The following is a 10,905-nucleotide window of genomic DNA, read 5'->3' as shown; positions in this document are numbered from 1 at the left end:
TAAAACAAAATACTTCTAATCCAAAAGAGATGTTGCTGTGGTGGTGATAGGTAGTCTGGCATGCCTTTGGTAGATCAAGAGATTTTCTACTTCTCCAACCAGTTTTTACTAGTGCTTGTTAAAAAAAAAACAACCAACAAAACCCCACCCCCCCGCCAAAGATTACATTTTTCTGCATATAATACTTGAACACAAAGAAACACACTACAATTATGTTGTTTTGCTAAAACAAAGTGGAAGCAACAGTTATCCCTTGTGCTCTTGAAAAATATACATTGACATTTCCCAAAATACCTAGTTTAGCTTCATATGGAACATGGCACGCTATGAAGGAAGGTATGGGCTAAATCCCAAACCACAGGTGAGTTCACTAGGATGAGTATAGAAATTTCTACTTAGCAGACAGTGAGTCACTCTGACTGATGTGCCCACAAAGATGTAAACATAAAGCCAAGCATATTGCCTCAAACCTTGGGCCAAAATGGATGTGCTGCCACAGTCTGGGCACACCAGCCATGGTATTGACTGAGTTATATCCACAAACACGGAACACCTGAGTTTCTGGTACAACTGATGATCAATGTTTACATCAAAGAAGTCTAAATAAATAGATATAGATTAGCTATAAACATTGATATAAATTACATAGATATAGATATAGATATAGATATAGATATAGATATAGATATAGATGATATAGATATAGAAGTAAATGGGGGCTAGTTTACAAAGAGGTACTTAAATTTTGGTGGAATTCAAGAGGAAATCAGTAATCTATGTCTGATATGTACAAAAGCACTGATGATTTTAGAGAGCCCAAAGCTGCTTTTGTTTTTAAAAGTGCAGGCATTAATGGTACTTCCTATCAAAATATTAAATATCTTCATATCCAAGATTCTAGGTTTGGGCAAGGATGTTTGCTTTACCTTTTATTTGAAATGGTGCTAAGATTTGCCATAACATATTTAAAAAAAATAAAATTGAAATTGCGCAAGACCCATAGTTAAATGCAATACAAATGTTAAGGTGGAAAATAAAAGTCAAAAAAACAGATGATGAATTTCTGGATCCCTAAGCAGCCCCAACTGCTGTTCTGCTGATAAAATATCCACACCCTGCTGAGTGGACATGAGATATAGAAACAGATGTTTTTAAAGAGAAAAGGAAGTGTTGAATAGCTGACTTATTTTGTTGCAGTTCTGCTCTGCCTGACAGTTTGGGGTTTACAGGGTGGTTGCCATGACCAGCAATTCCAGCCACGGTTTAAGTGCAGCTAAATCCAATAGAAACCCTCAACTTTACTCTTTTGCCCTCTACAGCTACAGGTCAATAGTTATTTTCTGAGTTATTTGGGGATAATCAGAAAAGCGTGTGCAGATATTGAAAGATTGAATTTATATTTCTGGAACTGATTCAGGTGCTTTTAAAAATATATTCCTATTTTTATTAATATTATTATTTAAAATGGGACTTTGGCAAATCTTGCTGACTTTTGAGGCACAAGGAAAAAACAGGATATTTATTATTTAGTCAATCAATACTGCTGTACTTTTCTACAACTTTGTAGTAATAAAATATAGTGTTGCCTTATAAATATAAGAGACACTGCCTTGCTTGCTTGCCAAAGCTAGGATTTACTTCAGTTTGAAAATAGATTCCATGGTTTTTTTTCTTGTAGAAAAAAATGTAGCCCGCTTTTAAAGAAGGCAGATCAAGTTACAAACATGCTTGGTCTAAATAATGAATAAATACAGCAAACCTTATCATGGGCAGTCTTTAAACATAGTCCAGGAGGAAACCCGTATCTCTCTGACCCTTACAGCAGAATTCAGTCATCCCTTTTTTTTGTTTAACTGAGGGAGCCCTAAGTGGTTGCAGTAGTGCAGCATGTATTCATTCTGCCACACAAAGCCACTCATGAGTGCATTTCAGGCAGCTTAAACTATTGGGGAGGGCGAGGGGCAGACAAAGCCCAAGCTGCTCTTTGAATACAAATGCTGAAAACTTTGTCAGCGTTTTAAAATTAAGTTTCAGCTATTCATATGTTAAGACTTTAGGGAGATGAATTAGGACAGCTGAGAAACTGATTACAGCCTCATGCTGCATTTTTTCACTTTGCTGTTCACATAGGCAAGCTGACATGGCCCCTTACTGAAATACTTCTATCTCGTGATACATGTATCAAAAACGAATAGATAGGATGGTTGATTTTGTGCCTTTCTTGTTCTGCCACATGCTTTCACTTTGAACCACATGTCATTAATAGAGCTAATGGGATTTTGGCATGGAACCAAAGGGGTGGGAGGGGAGAGGGGGCTGGGGGGAGATGGATGGGAGCGAGATGAACTACTGAGAGAAGCACTGCTGCCTTTCTCTACACTAAAGCAACGTCAGGTTTATTAGGCTTCCCTTTAGTCCTTCCTGACAGGACTGGAGGCACTTCTCTGTGCTTGTATGTCTCATGAATTCATGAGCCTCTTTGACACTATTGCATCTTTTGTTAGAGCTGAAAATGCAGATCATTGCTCTACCCTTCCTTCAGCTGCCATATGGCATTGTGGAAAGGAGCCCACAAAGGAAGGAGAGGGAAATGGAAAAAAAATACAACAAAAGGAGGAGGGGGAAGAAGAAATGAAACTACCAGCAGATGAAATTGATTTATTTTCACCATTAGGGAGTAGGGGGATGGAAGCCTTTTGGAATATGAAACTTTCTCTCAGAGCAGGCAGGCAGGCTGCCTGCATGGCAGCTCTGGTACATGTTAAAAAATAACATGGCTTGAAAATAGAAGCGCCATTGTTTTGCTTAACTACTGTAACAAATTTATATGAAATGGAATGCATCATCTAAAGTAAACTGCCAAAGCTACAGACTTCTTTCTTTTCCCCCACTGCCTGCAAGAGATAAAATTCATCTAAACCCAAATGCTCCAAAGGTGTAACAGTCTGGCATCACTGTGTATTTTTCTAAAAACCCTCAAAATATCTTTGGTCTAGTCTGTACCTTATAGTAGTAACCCCTTCCTAAAGTAAGTAACAATTAGAGCACTTTGTATAATTGCTTTAAAAACAAACCAAAAATGTCTTGGGGAGAAAGAAGCTTCATATTTCAATTCATTGGTTAGTTTTCTGTGAGGTCCTTCCTTTATGAAACACCAAATAAAATGTTTAAAAGAAATGCAATGCAGCATATGCTATGTATTAGCTGAACTTGATATTCTTGCTTAATCCACTAGGTTTATATTCCCTCCTTATATATAAAAGTACAACTCAGATTGGATATCAGCTAATTGTGTTTTTCTAAATAGATTTTACAAAATTAAAAGCTTAAAACATTACTTAGATTAATCTAACCATATCAATGACTTTGCTTTCTCATTCTCCTTGATCTTTTAATTTTAAAGTGGACGTCAATAAAGACGTGGCTTAAAAATTTCCATTTTGTCAGAAAAAATTGTCTATATTTTCTGGGGTTTGCTCACAAGATCCTGTTCAAGAAGTTGTACAGTATCAATTTAAATTTATGGAATTAATTTTCTCCTTTCTTTTCAGGAATCTCAAGACCAGATAAGTGATTGAGAATCTTGCTTAATTAAGAATTAGGTGCATAGATTCTACAGTTAGTTCATTCATATTTGGAGCAATGTTTTGGTATATCTGTTTAGAAGGTCCCTTTTGATGCAATAGTTTACTTCTGTACAGTGTTCTGTTCTTCTGGATGTGTGATATGTGCTGCTTCTTGGGTGAATATTTTTTTGTGTGGGTATATGAATATATTCCTGATGAAAATAATACACTGTTCAATTTGTTCCACTCACAAATGTATAACCACAGACCTTTAAAGGAAACAAAGCCTGTGACATGTATTGGCAGTTGTACATGCTGTATTCCTGCAGAAATTAGACATTTAAGATTATTTGTAAGAATGAGTTTTAATTGCCGTCTCTACATAGCTGTGCTGAAAGTGCTAGTTTTCTAGTCTCCACTTGGAAAATGGAGGTTTTCCATTTCCCCTTTCCTGAATGTATACCATGACAGGAAAAGAGACACAGGCAAAAAATACACAGCTGCCTTGCAGTTGAATACTGTAGTCTTTACTGGTCTGTGTTCCCATCTTCCATTGAAATTTCTGTCTAAAACCCAATGCACTTCCAGCTTAGAGAATTCTTATGGCTGGAAAGCTAAGAATATCAGCATAATAGTGAAGAAGTGGGCAGATATTGTGTATGAGTGAGCCAGTTCCTGGATATGTTGACTGGTAAGGGGTCTTGGAATCCCTGAGCAAGCCCTGTCTTTTATACTGTTTTATACTGTGATTAGGTGAACAGGTCTCTCAGGAAGGCTTCTACTTTACCGTACTAGTGCTTGTTAGGTAATGAGAATGGATCTTACTGATGCCTAAGAAGTGTGAGGAATAGACTGCATTTTGGTTTTGGCTAAGGCAATGACTCATCACAGAATCACTAAGATTTTATTACCTGGGCTGACACTGATTCTAAGGCCTTCTTACTATAATAATGTTCACACTGCAGAATTGACCAGCGTTGGGCCCAGATTTAAATGCCTTGGAGCTGTGTTATTCGTAACTCTCACAAACTCTGTCAGCTGCAAAGTACTCATGAATATTTTCTCATATAGATGGATTTTATTCCAAACTTCTACAATTTCAGACAGGAACTGGCATATGCATCACATTCTTATTGACTAATACTTTTGTCATTTGATATAACAAGGGACATATTGTGATTATCAGGGAATAATCCATACCTTGATAATTATGCATGGTAAGTATTGAGCTTTTGTAACTGATCTGAAAGCAACACAGATAAAATCAGAGTTTGTTCATGAATGAAAGAACAAACTCTATGGCAAACATTAGTCATAAAAATAATCTGCTACAAGTTTTTCTGCATTATCAATAAACAAAGTTTAGAAGTTATTTTGTTTATAGTCCTCATCCATTCAAAGTTTTATTTGATGTTCCTTATGACTTAGGGAGCAGAACTGAAAGAGGAGTCAGTGTGAACAAGGATGAACATATGCTTATAATATTCTGTATGGGAAGACTGGGCATGGCCCCAACCCTAAACAACTGCTTTTGATTTTGTTAAAACTTTCTTTTGTGTCAGTTTTCTTCAGAAACAATGAAGCTGCCAGCTTAATGGGTAAAGCACAAGACACTAGGAGATAACATTCTGAGCAACTTCCTCCAGACTAGAGAATTCCCTTCTAAATGCATAAGTGTGGTTACACATTTCACTCTTTTCAAAATAGAACATAAAGCTCATGTCGTTGGTTTTATCCTCAGTTCAAGATCACAGTAAAAAACCTTTACAGTTAAAAAGAAAGAGCACGAAAGCACCAGTCCCACCCTTAATTTTAGAGAAAGACAGAACAACACCAAATCCTACCTGCATGTCTCTGGTATGAAAATGTTCCTTTGTAGTATACATAGGTGCTGTTTGTATGGTTAATTCCAAATATCAGTTCTCAGAATGCAACTCAGAATGAGGATATTGTGCGCATCTGAAGACCACACATTGCCTAAAATCAAACATCCAGTTTTTTGGGGAGAAATTTAAAGCTCAAGAGTCCCTACAAGGAAGAAAATTCTTACACGTTAATTTTATACTGAGCAAAATTATGAGTAGTCATAAGTTTTCTGTTGGGAACATACAGTTAACTGCTTGGACTGGCAAGCAAACATAGCTTGATCCTGGCTATCTGGTTAAAGCACTCCAGACACAGGAAAGGGGGAGAGAGTAAGGATTGTTTTATACCAGACTCTCCTGACTGGATGTTTTTTACATTAATTGCTGAAAGAAACACAAAACCTGCACTGAGGAGAGGGGGAAATGTATGAGCTGTTCTCAGTTTCCTAGGCATTCATGCTCCAGTTAACTATTTCTCTTATGCAAAGTGAGACAACCACAACAGGAGAAATATTCACTCCCATGCAGCAATTATAGATATTCCTTGGAGGTATGGGCTTGAGTTCTGCAGGGTGAAGGGAACATTATATATAGGACTCTTCTCCCCTTGGAACAATTTAACAAATAAATAAAACAAAAATTTTAAAGAAACCAGCTCCAGTAATTTTCAAAAGTGTTACAAAACAAAGAATATTGAGGCATTGCCCTTCTAGTGACATATCAGACCACATAAGTTTTCTGTCATCTAGACATTTTTATTTCTTTTAATCTCAATAACTTTAGAGTTGGTTTATAATTGTACTGAAATACTATCACAAAAACCATCAAACTATAGATTATGTTGCTGATAAATACTCATGCTACTGTCTACATAAAGAGACACAACATTCCAACTGCTCTTGTGTGCCTTTATATCTTATTGAGGTGTCATAATTTTTTATATCCATTTCAGTGAGTTGAAGAACCGACGTGCAAATTCAAGACGTTGTCTTGTAAAACTGGAACTGTGAGTACAGATATGCTCTGAATAGGTAAAATGTACAGAATATATAGAACTATTTAGGGTTAATAAAAGAAAAAAGAAACTAAAGAATTCCAGAAGATATTAACAAAGCAAGATCTAAAAACAGCTTTTAATTTTTGCTTAAAAACATTTGGCAGTATGCACGTAAAAGGTTAATTTGAAATCCTATTACATCTGAATGGGATGTAGAAAAATGGATCCAGGAATTATTGTCTGGTTTATTGTAAATCTCTGTCTAGTGGACACAAAAATGGAGAAAAGCATATGTGTGTGGAGGAGGAATGAGACCAAATGAGGATTGGGTCAATAAGCTTTGGCTAGATCCTGCAGTAGGTAAATATAGCTTGGATTGAATGATTATAGATTATACCAGCAATGTCCTGGATAGAGACATCCGCTTTTATTTATCTTTCTATTTTTAATGGCTAATATCCCCATTGTAGACCTTTACATATAAGTTTATTTTCTTGCTGAGCAACTCTCATCTTCTTTTTCACTTCTAGTTTGTCTGCTTTTTTTTATCTTAGTATACTAAGCCACCACAGAAAGTACTTTGGAAGTGGAGATCTAGTGGACCACAGGGTTATTTTTCACTAGACATTATTTACTTATGTTTAGCCACTCCACTGTTTTTACTGGATGTTAACAAGAAATCTATTGCTGTATACCTGACAAGGGGACAAAACAGTCTCAATGTCACTTAAGTAAATGGCCCTTGACATACCAAAGCTCCACCCATTCTAGCAGTTGTAGGGATTTCATGTTGCAGACTACCGTAAAGTTCCTAAAAAAACCTTAGAAAATGTAAAGTTCAAGAGTGTTATGAAAGGCTAGTTGTGAAGAAGCATATCTGCTCAAATGCATATTATAAGACAGGTGAAAATGTGTATTTTGTACTTTGAATAATTTATTTGCCTTGACTTGAATGAGAAGATAAAACTTTGCTGAGCTTCTCCTCTTACACATCTACAGCGAGAGGATGGGATGTGTGTGGGAGGTGGCATGTCTGCCCCACCAACAGATGACCAGCCAGTATCAGCAAGCAAGAACACAGGTTTCTGACTTAGCTTCAAGTTTATCCCTCTTTTCTCCTTCACTGGCTGAGGGATTTGTGGTCATAACTGAAGCCTACTTTAAAGGTCTTGTTGCTTTAATCTTTTGAGAATTTTGACACTGAACAGACCTGGAAAATTTAAAGAAAAAGAGGATGAGAATACATCCTCTACCAGCTAAACCTCTGGAAGATATTAAATCACAAAGCAGTAGGAGAAATTTAAAAAAAAGAAAAAATATATTCACATCTTTTATGATCTGTAAATGCCCTAGAGTGAAGAGTGTTGAAGATAAGAGGGAGACAGATATAGTGTGATAAAAGGAATCAATGCTTGAAAAAATGTAGAGGTTTTTATTATAATTAATAAATGAAAAATCACACAACAAAATCCATTAACTTTCCATCTTAAAACTGGCCAAAAGACTTTATCCCTCAAAATAACAACAATGTGTTGCTTACAATCAATAGGTTTTAAACCTTGCCTTGCCATTAACTCGGAAAAGTCACCCAGGCTGAACAAGTGGTTTGCATAAGGAATCTCCAAGAGGAATAATGTCTTTACACCATTTATTTTTATGCCCCAATCATGAAATTTTTTTGCCTTCATGCTAGTGACTTGTGACAGTAAGTGTGAAATTATTGGTATAGCTTTTCCTTTTGCTCATAGAATGTCTCTTTGAGATCATGCCACATACCTGTGTTTGCACATTTTCCTCATAAGTGGTATTGCTAAAAATATTGCCAGCAGAGTTGTAGATTAGAACAGCAAATTTGCAGTCACATAGGTGCTCATAGCTTTGAAAATCAAATCCTGTAGATTAAAGTGTTTAGGAAAAATTAATGACAGTCTGTCAAGAACTATTAGGAAATGTATGTCTACAACTCAAATTTAGGAAGCCCACAGTCTTTAAATCCTTTGAAATTGGGATCATGTCCTCAGGGAACATCGTTCTATTGTTGCTAAGTATCTGCCCCTGCCCCACAGAGACATGGCACTGATCGAACACACACATGTGCAGATTGAGCTTTGGGTGACATATAGTTCTGAGGAGTTGCTTTAAATATTTGTGGTGGTGTTCTGGTGGTGCTTTATTTTTGACTTGTTTTTCCCTGAGACTTTAATAACCCATCATACTGGTCAATACCTCATAATACTGGTCAGTAACTAAAGTGAACTGGTGAAATATGGTCTTATTTACCCATCCTCAATTTTAGGATGCCCTATAGGCATCCCATGTTCATAGGGCATCCCATAGAGCATTTCAAAGGGTGATATTCTGGTCTCTGCGTGGGGCAGTGTTCTAATATTTAGCAGGGCTAGAGGGAGGCATTTTACCTAAGACATTTTTGTTTCTAATATTAATTTGGATAATTGTGCTTTTAGGGTTTTATTAATTCGTTAGACCCGTCTAGAACTCTGAGGATGCCACGGGGTATGGTACTCCCATCGGATCCCTAAAGCTTCAGTCATTTGTTTTATCACCCTAGAAGTGAAGTGTGTGCCTTGATCTGAATCTATGTATTTTACCAGTCCATACTGGGGCACAATGTCCTCTAGGACCAATTTAGACTCCACTTGTGCAATACCCCTGGAACTTGGAAATGCTTCCACCCAGTGAGTCAGTTTGTCTACTATTACGAGCAGACACCTGTACCTACCTACCTTTGGTAGATTGGTAAAATCGACCTGGACCCTCTCAAAGGGTCTGTATGCTACTGGTCAGCTCCCCAGTGCTACTTGCCTGGCTCGGCTCTGATTCACTTTTTGGCATATCATGCACCCTTGTACTTCTTATTTTGCCAATTCATATATCTTTTTATACCCAAAGAATTTTAAAAATTGTTCTGCTAAAGCCTGGGCCCCCCAATGAGTTTGTGAATGTAACTTTCTCAAAATTTTCTGAGTATATTCTTTTTATAGTAATTCCCTTCCATCTGGTAATTTCCACTTACCTCCGTCTAATTTTCTTCCAGTCTTTTCGTCCCCCTCAATCTCCTTTTGAGAGAGTTGTGGAGAATACTCCCAAATCTCCCTCTCACAAATCTCTGGAGTGCTTACCTGTAGGACTGCCACGCTTTTAGCCTCCTGATCTGCCAAATTGTTTCCCCTGGTTTGGAATTGTGCTCCCATTTGGTGTCCTTTTACATGGACTACAGCAATTGCCTCTGGCCTTTGGATAGCCTCTAGAATTTGTTTTTTTAATTCCTCATGCATCAGCCCCCTCCCTTTTGTGTTAATTATACTTCTTTCTTCCCAAATCTTACCAAAAGTGTGAACCATCCCGTAGGCATACTTCGAGTCTGTGAAGATAGTCCCTTTTTGACCTCTTAGTCTCCGTAAAGCCCTTAGTACTGCATACAATTCACATGCCTGTGCTGACCACCTCATGTTTAGAGGTCCTGATTCCACCGTCTCCCCAGTTGCCCCATTTATTATTGCATATCTTGATTTCCTTTTTCCCTCAATAACCCTTGCAGATCTGTCTACAAACTCTCCTCCTTTTAATTCTTCTTTTTCTAATTCTTCTTTTTCTAAGTCTGGTCTTATCTTGGTTTGTAATTGTACAATTTTGGCGTAATCGTGAGTGGGTTCCCCCAAAGTTTCCCCATACAGAAACTGAGCTGGATTTTGACCTGCCTTAGTTCTGAGCTCCAGGTCGTGTGTATTAAGAGAGCTTCGTATTTAAGAAGTCATGCATCAGTGAGCTATTTTTCAGCCTTTTTCTGTAAAATGCTCCTCACATTATGAGGAGTATACACTACTAAAGGTGCCCTAATAGTTATGTTTTTGGCTTCTTCTAATAACACACCGTGGCCACAATAGCTTGTAAGCACACGGGCCATCCCCGACTGACAGGGTCCAAGAGCTTAGATACATAACCCACAGGTTTCTTTGATCCCACCCAATCCTGTGTTAGTACCCCATAACTGGTATGATTACTTACGTCCACAAACAGCTGAAAGGGTCTCTTTATGTCTGGCAGGCTCAGTACTGAAGCTACTATAAGGGTCTCCTTTAATTCCATAAACTTTTCTTCATCCAGTTCAGTCCATTTAGGTTTGTCTGTGGTTAGTTTTCATATAGCCTGTGATCGAAAAACACCTCTTTCCTCCCCCAATTCCTGGGATTTTGGGTTGGTCTGTGTGTGTGCTTTTAACAAGTTTTTCACCCGCTTCCCCTGTGACTGGCCACTTTCCTCGCGTGGACCTGTGATTTTGGGGTCCACACTCGCTTTGTGATAATATCACGTCTCACACACACACTCAATCACACTCCACTCAACCACACGATACTTACGGTCCTTTTCCCGTGTGGAGTCTTTGTGCACATAGTTTTATGAATGAAAAAATTTGCCAGCTTTGGGGAATTTATTCCATTTCCCTGAGAGCTCAGGG

This window comes from Passer montanus, unplaced genomic scaffold (genome assembly GCF_014805655.1).
Source record: "Passer montanus isolate IOZ18808 unplaced genomic scaffold, ASM1480565v1 scaffold88, whole genome shotgun sequence".
NCBI lineage: Eukaryota > Metazoa > Chordata > Aves > Passeriformes > Passeridae > Passer > Passer montanus.
This window is presented reverse-complemented; position numbering follows the sequence as displayed.